This window comes from Notothenia rossii, assembly GCF_949606895.1.
Source record: "Notothenia rossii genome assembly, chromosome: 10".
Taxonomy (NCBI): Eukaryota; Metazoa; Chordata; class Actinopteri; order Perciformes; family Nototheniidae; genus Notothenia; species Notothenia rossii.
The window spans coordinates 29,689,212-29,706,829 of NC_136908.1; the positions used below are offsets into that span (position 1 = coordinate 29,689,212).

At 39.9% G+C, this 17,618-nt stretch overlaps 1 protein-coding gene across 1 annotated transcript in view; it reads right to left on the minus strand.

The window, feature by feature from the left end:
* Positions 1–13,741, minus strand: part of LOC307021462 (uncharacterized protein) — a 71,593-nt gene extending 57,852 nt beyond the window's left edge. The window contains exon 1 of the mRNA XM_079653588.1: positions 13,602–13,741. The gene's annotated coding sequence lies outside the window, so the exon portion shown is untranslated. The remainder of the gene's footprint in view (positions 1–13,601) is intronic.
* Positions 13,742–17,618: the final 3,877 nt, after the last annotated feature.

Consider the following 17,618-nt stretch of genomic DNA (forward strand, 5'->3'; position numbering starts at 1 on the left):
GTCATATGAACATCACCATGACAGCTAGAATTCACACCGCTGCCCACCACGGCCAGATCTACCACTGGCTTCTACAGGCTACAACCATCTGCATGTGTTTTTGTTGTTGTGAACATCAACAGCTGCCCTTCAGGGGATAGTTCTGGTCTTTTGAAGTGGGGTAGTATGTGGTATATATCCATAATCAGTGTACTACCTACAGTAGTCGTGTAGAGAAAAATACAGGAGCCCCGGCACCGCAGAGCCATGTACTGCTGAGGACGTGGGCAGAAGCAACATTTATTTTATCCTCCATGTTTGCTAAACACTGCCATTGAAATACCACACTCAATTATCAAACTCCTGCCCCCAGAATGCACATGTTAAAAGCCATGTAACCAATTAAATCACTTAGAAAACTGAGCTTGAACACTTTGTTGTGCACAACAATGGAGGCCACTTTTGGAGAGAGAGTTGGAGGAAGAGGTAAATGCAATATACTGAATGTTGTCTTCAGTACCATACAGTAACTATGTTCATGTCATCTTCACTCTTAGTAAAGTAATTTTGTCTGATACTGTTATGAGTATTGAGAATAAACCTATTTGTGTGTTTCCACATTGCATGTGTTCATTGATTCATATTCCATATTTACAGCGTGCTACAAATGAAAATGCCTACAACTTTGACTTGGATGTCTTGTTTATTAATCAACTAATGGACAGTGATTCAATTCAGTTCATGTAAGCCTTACACACACATTCTTCTTTTGATCGTCTAGCAGTGAGTATGGCCTGCATGTCTTTCTGTTCTAACTCAGCTGTCAGCTTCTTAGCAGTTTAGAAAAACATCAAATTCATAATGTAGACTAGTTGGACAAAATAATGCTTAACAACTGTTCCATTTACAGTGTGAACTGTTTTAGGGGTCGACTGTATGATATATCGTTAATAAATGTATCCTCTTCAGACTTCTGGGTTCCAGGATTGAACATTTACAGCATATTCTTGTGTCTTTTATTTTTAAATATGTTCTTTAACTTCCGGTCCACCGGACTGCTTTTCTTCATTCTTAATTACAAAACGGAAACTTGAATGAAGTTGTTATCAAAAACCAAAATCGGACAGTTTTTTTTATTAGGGTCCGTGTACGTTTTGTTAGTTTGATTTTTCGTTTAAACCAAAAGCCAAAAAACGAAAATACCAGCCTTTTTTCGTTTTTGATTTAAAACGAAAAAAGGCTAGTATTTTCGTTTTTTTGTTATGTTACGAAAAATCAAACTAACAAAACGTACAGAATTTTTTTTATTATGTTTTCTCGTTATCCGTCTTTGGGTTCAGACAACAAAAACGGAAAAACGGCTTTGGTTTTCCGTTTTTCCGTTTTAAATCAAAAACGAAAAAACGAAAAAAGGCTGGTATTTCCGATTTTTGGCTTTTGATTTAAACGAAAAATCAAACTGACCAAACGTACACGGACCCACTCTGCCTTCTTCTTACCGTCGTCCAATTTAAAATGGTCCCACACAGCTGAAGTCTTCGGCATTTTGTGTTCAGGTGTGTGAAACGAGGTGAAGGAGCACAGGCTGAGATTGTATATATTTCCGCATTTTAACAGTGCAATTCAGTAGTATAAATATAGTATAAGAATATGGCAATTCGCCTTTATTGATAGCATACATTTAGGAAAATAAATAAATAAATAAATAAATAAATAAAAAAACGAATATCCGAATAATGAAATTGAAACCCGAATAGTTGGCCAACAAACGAATAGTAGAATAGCCGAATATTCGGGTACAGCCCTAGCAACAAGTCATGTAGGCTATGGTTTTTGCGTAAGGTTTATCTTGGGAGTCGAGTGTAGGACATTCAACCTTTTAGAGCACCCACCAGCAGTAACATAAATCTGCCCCTATGGTTCAAAAAGCTCATTATTTTTCTCATACTGCCTGTGCTGCAGCACCTCTTTTCACCCTCTGTCCGAAATCAGAGCACAGTCCGCTCTGATTGTTTGGTGGCTGGCTCTGTTGTGATTGGTCAACCACTAAGAGATACCCCGCCCCATATACCCCTTTCACACCAACGTGGTTCCAGGGCCGGTTCGAAGCTGGAGCTTGAAAAGCACCGGTTTTTCCTGTTCACACCGCAGCGGAGCCGCCTCTAAGCTCCGGAATCCGGTTCATTTTGAGCACCAAAAGTTGTCCGTCTAGAAAGCAAGCACCGCATACGTCACTCTTACGCCGGATGGGGGCAAGATTAACCTGAGCTAACAGTTAAAGGCGAGTACGGCAAATAAAAGTTGTAACAAGCAGTAGTGCTGAGCAAAGTGACTATAACGCAACCACACACTTGTAAAAAAAAAACACACTTTATAAAGTCAGGCAACACTAACCAGGCTTCTTGTGATTCTGTTTATTTGTGCCTTACTTTGACATCCACTGTTGTTGATCATTGTGGAGAGCAGGCAGACGTTTTGTTTTGTATTATAGCAGCTATCGGATGGAATCAATACATGGGCTGCACAGGTTGCCATGTCCAACTATCACAAGTAGAATCATAATGAAAAATATGCCGGTAAAATGTCCCTGTAGAAAACGGCTTATGCCACAATAGGACAGCAACAAGTAGTCAAGTTATAGTCAGTTTAGCTTCGGTTGCTATGCTAACATCACCCATTTTATACCAGAGAAAATTTCATAACAGCGTTGTGATGCCAAACAGCGTCAATTCAGACTGACACACATTCACTTAAGGGGAACTGGGGATATGTGTCAGCTGCTTGTGTGACAGTCAGACAGTGAATACTTTACAGCGGCCGCTGCTGTGAGCTAATGGGAGAATACACTCCTGTGGAAGAGCAGCCAGAACTGCAGCGGTTGGTAAATGCCGCTGAAACACATTAATAAACAATGAACCACGGCACTCTGGAGAAAAGTATAAGGTTGGAGAAGTCATTATTTTATTTAATCTGGCTTTGTATGATTAAAAGCAACATGATCATCGACCCGACGCAGTCCCCCATTGTTGTTGTAGTCAGCGCCATTGGGGAGAAAATCAGCGACGTAAGCAGTGACGTCATGACGCAGCAGCGGCAGCACCAGTCGGGCTCTGAGCGGTGTGAACAGAGCGGGAGCTGAACCGAAGAACCGGTTCTGAGCCAGAAAAGCTCTAGCACGGAGCTAGAACGGGAGCCTTGGTGTGAAAGGGGTAATAGGCTATCACGTACAATGTGTTTGAGTGCAAGCGATGTCACAATTTTACGGAAGTAAATAAAGACTTCCCCGGAGGGAACACAGGGATTTTAGCCTTTGCAGACCATTTACATGCACAAAAACCTACAGGAATGGGAAAACCCCCAAAAGCATATCGGGGCCCTTTAAAAAATCCAAAATCCAAGTTCCAGTTGGCTGCTGTCATGCAACTATGTTGGGACATGGACTAAATGCACGGTCAGGAAGGAGAGAAAAAAACGGTGATTCATAACCTTTGGATGGTGCATTAGAAGCCATTTCTGGTGTTTCCTGTACTCAGATGAGATAGATCATTTTCCCTCCTTCTACACATGAACTGCAAAAAGCCATAAAGGGAGAGAACAAATTATACGGCCAACATGGGGAAGTTCTCATTTGTTTTGACTGATCCCACTGTTGCTGCTGGCAGAAGGAAAGCCGCCAGCTGTCATCACTTGAGGTTGGAATCTGACTTGACTGATAGACGGTATGGCCAATATATTATTTTAATTTAGGCAAGGTGAGTTTTACATTACATTACATTACATTGCATTTAGCTGACGCTTTTATCCAAAGCGACTTACAATAAGTGCATTCGACCAAGAAGATACAAACTTGAAGAAAACAGAATCATATAAGTACATCAGGTTTCATAGAGCTAAAACATTTCAAGTGCTACTCAACTGGCTTTAGATAAGCCAGTCCTTTATTAGTATATAAGTGCTTTGTTAGTAAGGTGTGTAGGCTTTCTGCTGTCCTGATTTCAATGGGGAGCTCATTCCACCATTTTGGAGCCAGGATAGTAAAGCCACGTCTTTTTGCTGATGGGAACTTGGGTTCCCCTCGCAGAGCGGGTGCAGTGAGCCGTTTGGCTGATGCAGAGCGGAGTGCGGTGTATGATTTAACCATGTCCTGGATGTAGGAAGGGCCAGATCCATTCGCGGCATACTGTCCAGATAACATGAGATTTATTTTTGTTATGTTCAGAAAAATGTACCGTAGTGTTTTTGGAAACCTCTGTTCTTCTCACATTATCGGATGGAAATGTCCACACAGATTTACTTAATTTGTTGTTATACGGATTATAATTTGATTTCACTCTAACAATATTTTAATTTAAATTAGGTAATGCACTAATTTGACCTTCTATCAACCATGACAACAACTAAGTAGCTGCAAAAACAGCAATTATATGAATAATTATCTTTATGTTTTAATGCATATTACATGGGCTGTGTTTCATAAGATATTTTGTTTTCTTGTGTATCACCTGTTTAATCTTTCATCGCTTCATCCCAAACTTCACATAACTACTTCTTGGACAAAACTGAAGAGGGACTTGGATACTCAGAATAGTCCTTCCGTCAGTTGATGTGTTTTTCATCTGAAAGCTGGGATATGGTAGTAAGATGTCAGAAACAAAAAAACTAACATGCTAAAACTGTGAGGTAGAGGCCAGCTCGCAGGCCTCTATAAAATACTTTTTATTCAGGAAAAGACAAACTGTTCCCTCTGGTTTATAACAACCATAAAACTTCCAGCAGACCATTGTGTTGTTTTCAGCATGATGTTATGAGAAAATAGCCTTGGAAAGTGTTCCTCGAGCAAGGAAGTCCCACTGGTTGGCAAAAACAGATTATCTACATTTTCTGTTAACAAATCGTTAAAAGAACTCCCACAATTAAGTTTCTACCCTACATGTGAAAACAGCTCTGTCTCATACAAACTATATTTCTATAAAGATGAACTGCATAGTCAATTACGTTTCGAGGGTAATGTATTTTCTCTTGGATTAAGGCAGGGGTCGGCAACCCGCGGCCCACGGGCCGCATGCGACCCTTTAAGCCCTCCGCTCTGGCTCCCTTGAGCTTAGACAAAAATAAGAAGGAAATAAAATAAAAGTATTTGTAGGACTATTTATATTTTGTTGCATGGTTGAAAATGTTTCGTATCTTGTATTTTAAGGTGATACTGTGACACATAAATAAAAAACAAAACTGTTTTAATTAGGTCAACTAAAATATGCGTCACATCCTGCTACGATCCCGCGCGAGCGCCTTTTCCTGCAGGTGAATAACCTGACCCCCGGCTCGATGAGCGAACTATGGATAAATCAAAGAAAAGTACCGGAGGAACACAGGATTTAATTCTGTGTGGACAGAGTTATATGCTTTCACAGCAAACGATGCTGGTTTACCGGTATGTTTGATGTGTAGAGAGAAGTTGTCAACGGTGCTGCAGCCTTTACGTATCGAGGAACAACAAGGGAGAGGAAGACAGCTGACAATCTTCAGTCATAATTCAATGGGGTATGTAATTTATTTCAGAAAACACTTTTTGTTATATTCCATGGAATGCTCTTAACATCCTGATAGCAATGAATATATTAAATGCTTTGACAATAAATACATACAAAAATTAATCTCTGGAAGCCGTAGCGCTGTAAAAAGCACGACCAATCATCTGAGCCGGTGTCGGTACCAGATGTGTTCGGGGTACCATATGTGTTCGGGGGCCGTCTCTTACCAATGACGTCACGCATTGTACGCATTGTGATTGGCTGTACGGTAATTTACCCAGGGGTGCTCGGGGGCAAATCCCATCTATAGATCATGACGAACCGAATTGAATTACTCCTATGCTCCTAGCGTGTGAAAATGTTTGTGAAAAACATGTTAAAAAACATGAAAACGGAGCAATGGCTGTACGCCATTGGCTGTACGGCAACTCAAGAGGACCATCATACACGGTCAAATTCCGAACATTTAAACATAGCCTACACTTCATTCTTTACTTTTGTCCGTTATTATATGTAGAAGATGAACTACCTTTCTGAAAGGTCCCAATGTGTTCATTTTGATGGGCTGTCTTCTGAGTGGTTAAACATCACTAAAGATTTTCTGACTTCTGACTGCTTTGGATATATAATTACACCACAATAAGGTTTTACTATCACAGTGCACTGAGATTTGTGACAAACTGTAAAGCACCTACGCATCACTGTACACTGTAAACCAAGGAGGTTCTGCCATCACTTACTGTACTGAGGCTCAGTCACTGGTACATTTTCATTTAGAAAAGCCATGTTGGATAAAGTACCATCTTATATCTGCTCCCTGATCTCTCGGCAAATTGAAAGTACTTATTGCCTGAGATCTCATGCTGTGGTTTTATTAAATGTGCCAAGTGCTAGGACTGTCTTAGGGAAGAAAGCTTTTAGATGTGCAGCTCCACTAACTTGTAACAGTCTGCAAAAAGAATGTAAAATTACCAAGCTGGTACCACTACATGTTTTTAAAGCTCGGTTGGATGCTTCACAGTCAGATGCTGTTGGTACCTGTACATGTGGATAGATATGTAAATTGTAATCCCTGTATTTTTTGCTGTATGATGTCCTTTTGTTGTTCTGTTGTTTATGTTTTTATGTCTTCATGTGGAACCTACTACTGCAGGTCTCCCTTGAAAAATAGATCATTGATCTCAATAGGATTTTACCTGGATAAATAAAGGTTTTGAATTGAATGTCGAGCATTAACTGCAAGTCACTCAAATGCATAAACTGGAGAATAATTATGTTACAAGTGTTACAGAAAACATATTCAAGTGTAACAAACATCCAGTATTAACCTTACTGTTTTTTTACTAACAGTAACCAACTAATAATTTTCATGAAGTGAGTATTTATTCCAATCTCACAATATATATATATATATATATATATATGTATATGTATATGTAATAAAACATAATGCACAATGGTACACAGTATCCAAACTCTTTAGGCACTGGCACTTACAAATAATAAAAAATACCCTACAGTAAAGACATTTTACAGCTAATACAACAGCAGTTTGTTCAGAATATCAGAATGAGAAGAAAACGACACCCTTTGTCCTTAGACCCTCACATCGTACAAGGAAAAACTTCAAGAGAAAACCCACAGTTTAAAGGAAAAAATGGGAGAAACCTCAGGGAGAGCAACAGAAGAGGGATCCCTCTCCCAGGACGGACAGACGTGCAATAGATGCCGTGTGTAAATCGAGGAGATAATACATTTGCAACATAGGTAGACCAAATGTTAGGAAATGCATGCGTCTATAATAATAGGATGAATCCACGAAGATGTCAACAATCCTGTGGGAGCCTTCAGGGAGGCAGCACGACGAGACCCAGGCAGGACCGCAGAGACAGGTTCAGCCACGACCCGAAGTCCACGACTTAATCCAGAACTCAGGATAGAGGATCCAGGATGCGGGACCACAGCAAGAGGATCAGCCTCGACTCAAGATCACATCAAGACACAAAAGAAGAAAAATTTGGCTGGGTTAATCGGAACATGAGAATACACAGATTCAGACAGACAGAAGGAAGAACAAGCACTCCCTTTGGAGTGATTTTTTTTAAATATTGAAGTTAAATGCATCAATCTGGTGCACTTTGAGAGCAAAATGAAGAGATATATGGATACCTCTCAACATACATATGAAACAACTGTAAACAGATTTACTTTGTCTTTATGGATTCGATTGTGGACTTGATTGTGATTGCTGCACATTATCCCTTACTTAATAAATACTTTTTTTGATAATCTATTATAGAAAGTATATCATATTGATATATAATATATAATTTATTGATAATATATAATATAATCAAATATAACAATCAAAACGAAATAAGTAGTATTAAGTATTAGGGCTAAGAAAATATTGTACATGTGAAATAGTTGTATGTATTGATTTAAATTGACATGCATACGCTAAGAAAAATAGTCCGTTGTTACTGTTTGAACTAACGTACCAACGGCACTGAACATATTACATATTACCTACCATATTACGTTTTATACTTCTTACCTTCGATTTCTCTTGTTCTTCTCCTCATTCGTCTTTGTTTTTTTTCAAGTTTTATTGTATTTCTTCAAGTTTTTATCTTGTTGGTCGAATGCACTTAAGCATCAGCTAAATACAATGTAATGTAATGATAAAAAAAACCCTCTATACTCTAGACAGCGTGGGTAAATTACCGTAGAGCCAATCACAATGCGTGACGTCATTACGTCGTGACGTCGTGACGTCACTGGTAAGAGACGGACCCCGAACACATATGGTACCCCGAACACATCTGGTACCGACACCGGCCCGGCTAAAGTAACTGGATGGCCTACCTGCCTGTCAGCCTTCCATCTGTGCACAAATGTATCTCGTGCCCTCATTGATGATGCGCGTTCGTGTGTGTTGGAGGAGGGGCTCTGTAAGGAAATCTGAAGGAAGAGGCAGATTTTTTCCGGCTGTGTATTTTCAAATTCTAGCGCACTCGAGCTGGTTTCTCCATTCTTACCTACCCTACCTTTAACTCTTTTTAGGGTGCAGCTATAGGTTTTATTTATTTCAAAGTGGCCCATTTTAATAATATTTTTTTACCTTTTACCTTTACCAAATGTGCAGAGGACTCCCCAAGTGCTGTGTTTAATTTATTTTAAAGTAGGCCTGTGTATTATTTTTAATTCTCCTTATAGAGTTCTTTGTTTCTTATTAGAGGTTAACAGTTTTATATAATGTAATAAATAGCGTAATAAATGCAAAAAAACTGTAGTTTTTGTCTGATATAACAATAAATACAAATGTATTAGCTACCAAGCTATGAAATATGTTTTGCAGCTCCAGACAAAAAAATGTTTTGGAAAAAGGAGCAAAATGGCTCTTTTGATCAAAAAGGTTGCAGACCCCTGGATTAAGGTCACGGCTTTAAAAACATGGTATCATTGTAATTTGAGACAAAACAAAAACGCAACAAAAGTACCTTGTTAGGTTTAGTGAAAGATGACGGTTTGACTACAAATAAGTACATTGGTTACATCAATTAAAAAAAGTCAACTTTTACTGTTGGAATCAGACAGGATATAAGCACCCTCCTGGATGAAAGTCATGTGTTTGTTTGACTTGTCAAGCCCCAGACCTTATGCTTACAGGCGGACTTTGTCCTTGAAACTCTGAGTATGATGCTGTGTCTCAAATTGATATTTCCCTTAGCTCGCAAAAATCAGTGGGTTTACCAAATAATTACCGACTTCTCAAATAACCCCGTAAATTAATGGTGGCTGCTTTTCTACACCAGTGTAGTGCTGAGTTATCTAAATAGGGATGTAACCAGGGCCGGCCCTTGACATAGGCAGTATAGGCGAATGCTAAGGAAGCATCAATCTACGGGGGGGTGCCGGAAATTAAAAAAGAAAAAAAGAAAAGTTAGAAAGAAAAAAAAATTCATTTGGATTTTGAATTTCATAACACAATTTCCCAATTTTGGATCAACAAAGTACATATTATTATCTTATACTAACAGAACTACGCCTATATTGCATACAGCGCCCATAAACTATGGTGCACCCCCCCAAAAAAAATCAAGTTGAACTGCCCCAGCCCCGGTAAAAACCAGAGGTTTATGTGAAATAGTTCTTTTTTTGAAATAATGGTTTTAGTGTGCAATTATTGGTTTTAATTTTGTATTTGTGTTAATTAAAAAATAAATCAAACTCCCAAAAAACGTATACAGCTTTTATTATCATTGGAATTTACTGTGTAAGCGGTCGCGGGGGGGAGAGCTTTAGAGAGCTCTCTCCTGAAAGACTGAGAGGCTCTGATAACCTCAGCTCAGTGAGATAAAGGCACACCATATGATCATTATAATTATAAAAAAATAAGATAATAGATTTTCTTCTATTCTCTTATAGTATAAAACACTATATGACAGTAAAGTTGTTATTAATAAACAAGAATACAATTTAAAAGGGGAGTGATTTGTAAAATATCCATAAAGAAAAATAAATCTGCTTACAGTTCTGTTTCATATGGGTGTTGAGAGATGTATCCATAGATCTCTTCATGTTGCTCTCAAAGTGCACCAGATTGATGCTTTTAACTTCAATATTAAGCATGCCCCCGGACCCCCCTAGCCTAGAGTATGTTAGGTCCACCCCCCACTTAAATCATGTCCACATGGATAGGATACTTAATACGTTTGCACACATCTTGTGTCCATATCTTTCTGTTTTGGTGGTCATGCCACAACCGTGCACGTGCATGCGTGCACGAGTCATAGTGAGTGTCTGCATTTTGGGGGGGGGGGGGTGCCAGCTAAAATCTTGCCTAGGGCAGCAAATTAGTCAGGGCCGGCCCTGGATGTAACGATATATCGAATATCGCGATAAATAAATGTCTCAATACCCTCGTGAGACTGACAAAATATACTGCGATTTAAAAAAAATGTTTTAATATATATATATATTTTTTAAATAATTTTTCTTTTTTAAACCTTTATTTAACCAGATGGTCCCATTGAGATCATCAATCTCTTTTTCAAGGGAGACCTGTCCAACATGGCGGCAAGTAGGTTACAACATGAACATAAAACAACAGATAACACAAAAGGACATCATATTTACAGGGCTACATGTACATACCTAGAGACAAGGTAGAGATTGACAAGTACCAACAGTATATTTATATCTCGCCCTGTCAAAAAGCCTCACCCTCTTGGCCAAACGGTATTGTTTTTGAAGTGGTGGAGAGACAATGCACAGTTTTACCCACTGCTGTCACCAGGGGTGGACTGGCCATTGGGAATACCGGGAGTTTCCCCGGTGGGCCGGTGCTGTGTGTGGGCCGGAGGGCCAAAAAGAAAAGTAAAAATTAAAAAGATTAAAAAAATTAAAAATCTTTTTTTTTTGGCCTAAATACTACCGGCCCACATTTGTAAGTGTTCCGGCCACTCCCTTTTTCTTTTTTTTGCTTACCTAAATTCTACCGGCCCACATTAGTAAGTGTTCCGGCCCAGCCCAGCCCAGCCCAGCCCAGCGCGGTGGGGTGTGGCCCGCTGGGCTGGGCTGGTTCGTTTTGATAGGCTACCTTTGTTCTATCTATCAGTTTCAATTTCAAACATCAGGCCCGTAGCAGCTGTCACTGCGCAGTGAACGATCCGGAGTGAGTGACTGAGAAACCTAGCTGGCAGTTGCTTACAGATGGATAAGCAAGCTCCAAAGCGTAAAGGCGCTTTTGTATAGTTTGTATATACAGTATTGTAGCGAGCCCTGGGTTCAGAGGGAGGGGCTTGCATAGAGGAGGGGGTTGGCAGGGAAACGGGGTTCAGGGGGAGTGGCTGTACGGCGGGAACGTGTTGCCCACATTCTGTTAATGAGTTTAGGCTAGTTAGCTAGCAGGTTTATTGTTTTGGGTGCAGTCACTTTTGCCTCCACTTGCTGTTCAAATAAATGTTGAAAGAAAAAGTAAATCTGTTTACAGTTCTGTTTTATATGGGTGTTGAAGAAGGAGAATTGGGAGGGATGAAACCCTCTTTAATGGTCACACATGCAGAGCACACAGCACACACAGTGAAATGTGTTCTCTAATTTTAACCCATCCTAGTACCAGGAGTCTAGTACTAGGAGCAGTGGGCAGCTATTGTACAGCGCCCGGGGAGCAATGGGAGTGAGGGGGGAAAGGGGATGTCCGGTGCCTTGCTCAAGGGCACCACGGCAGGGCAGGAGGTGAACATCCAAGTGGAAGTCCACTCTCCAAATGTAGGTCTGGTCGGGGACTTGAACCGGCGACCCTACGGCTCACAGTCCAAGCCCCTACTGACTGCCATAGATTTAGTCCCTAATTTTGCTCTAAAAGTGCACCAGATTGATGCATTTAACTTCAACATTTAAAAAAAAATCTTCCCGGGGGAGCTTACCCCCGGACCCCCGCTAGAGGAGGTGAGGTCCACCACCTGCCCACACCCCCTGTTTAATGGTCTCACCCACATTGAGGATACTTCCTACGCCCATGTTTTATTCCATGTGTCAAGTCAGGCAAATTGGGTCAAAATGTTATTGCATCAATGATCTGTTAACATTAAAATCACTAAATATAGGCCTATGCTGTAACTATTTTGCTCTAGGCAACTCAAGGGCTCAGGTAATGTGATTACTATATGAATAATGGTCCAAAATAATATAAAATGCATAGGGTTTTTTGTTAAGTGACATACTTTCGTCGCCGGCCGGCCGATACATGCCGCGCATTAAGTGGGCCTGTCTGTCAATTAATCCCCGGGCCACTTTTTCCCCCCAGTCCGCCCCTGGCTGTCACCCATGGCCAAAGCATATCTCTCTGTCCCAGCAACATTAGTAACAAGCAAAATAGTTTTTTCCACAGCAGGGGATATTGTAAATGCCCAAACATCCCAGCTTTTACCTGGAAATGTGGATATGCTCATATTTCTAAAAGATAACCTTGATGATGCTGAGTGAGTGAGGTAGTGAGTTAGAGTTGAGTTACTTGAAAAACTAAAATGAAACTTGATTTATTCTATTGCAGGGTCTGATTATTATGTTGTTGACACTTTAAAATACTACTATCCAACTAAAATGCTGTACAAATCTGATTTATTATTTAATAAATAAATAAAAAATCAAGTAAAAAAATTAAAAGTTAAAAAAAGATTCACATTTTTTCCACTTTATTTTTCAATATCGCGATAAATATCGTACCGTGGACTTTTTATCGCGATATTATCGTACCGTGAGTTTTTGGTATCGTTACATCCCTACTAAATAGTGAGACAAAAACAAACTTATAAATGTATTTTATGTGGTGCTGTGTTTACCAAAGCAACCATTATCGTGGCTAATAGTGTAGCTTCCGTTACGTAGCCAATATGGCAGTCGTTGAGTGCCAAAAGGGTCCAGCACACCTGGGTATTGAGAGCATTTTTTGCCCTTGGGACACACAGAACCAGAGGCGCGGGAAGGTATTTTGAGTGGGGGTGCTGAGGTGCTGGACTCCAGTGAACACTATTACGGGCACTATAGAGCACGCACAAAAAAACTCCCCACACGCAAACACACAGTAAACCCGCGACTGTTACAATGAAGGCTCGATAATCAGCTCACGGCATATAGGCAGGGGTAAAGTGCTATTTTTTTACGAGTGGGGAGCGGACCTCACCTCCTCTAGGGGGGTCCGGGGGGATGCTCACCCGGGAAGATTTTTTTTAAATATTGAAGTTAAAAGCATCAATCTGATGCACTTTGAGAGCAACATTAAGAGATCTATGGATACATCTCTGAACACCCAGATGAAACACAACTGTAAGCAGATGTTCTTTTTCTTTATGGATATTTTACAAATCACTCCCCTTTCAAACTGTATTCTTGTTTTACTGCCATATAGTATTTCATAATTGTTTTTCCTTTATTCTCTTATTTTTTTTATAACTATAATGATCATATGAAGGTGTGCCGCGGAAATAATCTTATGAATAATTTTTGACCAAACCGTTTGAGACCCACTGAGATAACTTAGACGAAAGTTAACTATCTAAACACTCAGAGAGTCCTTTAGCTCACCTGAGCCTTTCAGTCTGAGAGGAGAGCTCTCCTCCAGCTTGTTGTGGAACAAACAGCTCTGTATGTCCGTTAGTGCAGCTAGCTAACCAGATGCTAACAACACGGTCCCTGCTGCTGGCACCGGTCCCTCTCTCTCTCCCCCTCTCTCACACACACTAAATGCGCTATTTCCGCACACACACAGAGCCGCGAGCTTGAATGACACAAGCACACTTTTATTTCCATCCAACTCTCTGATTGGTCTGGTGTCTTGCCTCTGTTGCATTCACTGAACACGGGAAATTACAGTCCTGCCGTCCTTTCTAGTGTCTTGATGAGGTTCACGTAAAGCACGGTTAATGTATTATATTATTGAGGTAGAATTGTCCGGGGCTACAGAAAAAACATTCGGGGCAGGCCAAAATATCATTTTACCAACAATGTGGAATTTATTGGCTACATATTACACAGATTATGCACAGCGGGAGTAGCAATAACCGTCAAATAATAATTCAGACAGGGGAGCTCCGCACCCCCTGCCTGCCGCTAGGGGGTGCTGCAGCGCCCTCAGCACCCCCCTTCCCGCGCCCATGCACAGAACAGCAAATTTCAGTACAAAAGAGCACCAACTGAGACACAGCTTTCATGTAGGTTTGGGTAGTAGCTGCTTATGCTAGCTGGAGTCGTTAGCCTGCAGCAGAGAGGAGTAGTGGGCTACAAAGATCTGAAAGCTGTCGTCTTTCTACCTCCACAACCATACATCTTTTGACTTTTCTTACTTCAGACCTAAATAACGCTGACTCAAGTAACATCTTTTGTTAAACCTTGAGAACATGTATCAAACTTCCCACAGCTATTTATGGAGAGAGTGCTACGTACAGACTGCAGTGGCCAATATTTACTTTTCTGTTTGTGGACACCACAAACATGCAATCTGATCTTTGCAACTCTGATTTGACGCTACGTTCATGTGCTCTTAACACTAGAACCGCCAGGGGTCGCTGTATACCTAAAACCGCCAACTGGTAAAAATGTACCCGCTATTAGAATGCATTGATTTTCAAGGTACAATGTTCTTTTATTTATCATACTAGAACACAGGGTTAAGAGTGAGTTTTGATCACACAGTGATTAAACTTATACCCAGGGCTGCCAACACTCACGCATTGAGCGTGAGAGTCACGCAATTAAACCATATCTCACGCACTCACGCCACACTTGCCTTTTCTCACGCTAAGTTTTCGTCCAAAATAAATGTATATAAATATAAAAATAAAGTGAAGGAACAGCAAACCGAGCGGTCTACGAAATGAGAAGGTCTTCTGGCTTCAGTAAAATTGGAACGATATTGGGCGATTCTGATTTCACGGATCAATAACTCATGAACAAAACGTTATTCAGACACAAATGACGTCTCCTAAGTACCGTGGTAAGGTTGACGAACTACAATCACATTTTGATTTAAAAAAAAGCCAATACGCGCCGCCCTCCGAGCTGGACAAATTACATTGGTCTCTATCTGCAGCCGGAGAAGAAACGAGTGCTCAGGGACCGTCTGCAAAGTGCAATTCCGAAAAAAGAGAATACAATAATATTCAATCACTATTATACAGCTTATTACTGCCAAACTCACTACACACACATCAATAGTCTTCTGTGTTGGTTATACTACAGCAGAGAGTTTTGAAGAATATGCTTTTGAATAATTGTGGGGAATATTTATAATGTAAATCTTCAATAAATATGGCATCATCTTAAATAACTTTACTATTATACAGTATATTTCTACCAAACTCACTATTTGCATTGTTGTTGTTAGCATCTGGGTAGCTAGCTGCACTAACGGATATTAGAAGCTGTTTCTCAAACAATGAGAGCTCTCTGCTGAGTCAGACTGAGAGAGATAACTACAGCTCAGTGAGGTAAGGGACTCTGTTTAGATAGTTAACTTTAGTCTAGTTATCTCAGTTGTTCTCAAACGTTTTGGTCACCATAAATGAAAAACAGTTATGAAATACTATGACAGTAAAACAAGAATAAAGTTTAAATGAGTGATGTGTAAAATATCCATAAAGAAAAAGAAAATCTGTTTACAGTTCTATTTCATACGTATGTATGGAAGCCCATTTCCGCCACTTGAAAAAAATAAAAAAATAATAATTATGAGATAAAAAAGTCGGAAAATTATGAGATAAAAAGTCGAAATAATGAGATAAAACGTCATAATTATGAGATAAAAAGTCGAAATAATGAGATAAAAAGTCGAAATTATGAGATAAAAAGTCGAAATTATGAGATGAACTTTGTTTTATTTTGTAAAAATGATAAGAGTTGTCTTTCCGGAAGTCATGTGACCTCTTGCCCCGGATGTTTATATTGTGTTTGTGTGCGGTAAAAGTGTCAACGATGTGATAACGTAATTCTACTGCTGGTCTACTAGGCAAACACGTTTTCACGGTTTTTTCATGATTGTGCAAAGAAGAGAATAAACGTGATTGTGGACATCGGTTCGATGCGTACTGTAATGTTCTTTCAAGACCAGAGTAGTTACACCTTATTTAGGTGTAATTTATTTTAATGTTAATCTAACAGCTCCGGCGATCCACTAGCACCCCCCCCCACCCCCCACAATTTTGCATTTTGAAAGGCTCTCGATTTCTGAGCTCTCAAGGTTGGCAAGTATGCTCTCGCACCATACGCACACACACACACACGCACACACACACACACACACACACACACACACACACACACACACACACACACACACACACACACACACACACACACAAACACACACATGCACGCGCCACACCCCTCTCTCTCTCACTCTCTCTCTCTCTCTCTCTCTCTCTCTCTCTCTCTCTCTCTCTCTCTCTCTCTCTCTCTTATATAGCGATCTCACTCTGCATGACCCTAATATCATAACACATGGATATCTCGGCTACTTGGCAAATCTAGAACTTAGTCAGGCTCTTGATAATGCGGGCAGGAGTGTGCTAGCAATATACGAGTTAGAGTAAGAGGAGAGAGTGAGGAAGTGTGGAAGAGGGAGTAAGCAAGAGAGGAGATGAGGAATAGGAAGAGAGGAGGAGAAGGAGGCAGAGGAGGGACCAATTAGAACAAATGTTGCATTTTTCCTTATATTAAATATAGTCTTAATCACAACTAAAGTATAGCTTATAGGTAACTTATTTTCATGAAAGAGGGAAAAGCCTAATGGGAATGTTATAACAAGTCTGAAAATAGTCAACTATTGGTTTACATGCAACACAACGTTTGCTGTTGAGATGTATCAACGTACAATGAAAGTTGTTGCCATGCAAGTGATAGCTAATTGTTTCATAAAATATTAATAAAAGCCGGGTCAACCTTTTTTTACAAATCAGTTTTTGCTACACAGCTCTGAAAAAAAGCAGAGCATTAAGTAAATAAACACGCTCATGGCATATGTAACAACTTTCCCTTCTTAATAAAAATTGCATTTTAAAAACATGAATTGAAGTTCTATTGGCTTCTTTATTTTGTTGAACATCCAGCCAAACAGGTTATCGTCAACTAGTCACTGCAGGTGCTTTTTCATTCAGCGATGTCATAAGCTGCCTCACAATAAAATCAAAAGAAGTGAATATTTCCCCTTAACCACTTTAAAGATTGGATTTGTCATATCAGAGGCCAACTTACGAAAATCTGATAACCAAGAGTCCTATTTTAACTATTACAAGATCAATAAAATCTAATAAAATGAAATAATGCTCCCCTTCCTCCTTAGTTGGAGAATTTGGAGTAAAGTTTATAGTCTTATTTAAACATGACATTTAAAGGTAGGGTAGGGCGTATCTCGAGCCGAGAAACCGGCTCGAGATACGCTTTTTGTTATATTCCATGGAATGCTCTTAACATCCCGATAGCAATGAATACATCAATCAATCAATGTTTATTTATATAGCCCAATATCACAAATGTTACATTTGTCTCAGTGGACTTCACAGTTTGTACAGAATATCAGTATGACAATACGACACCCTCTGTCCTTAG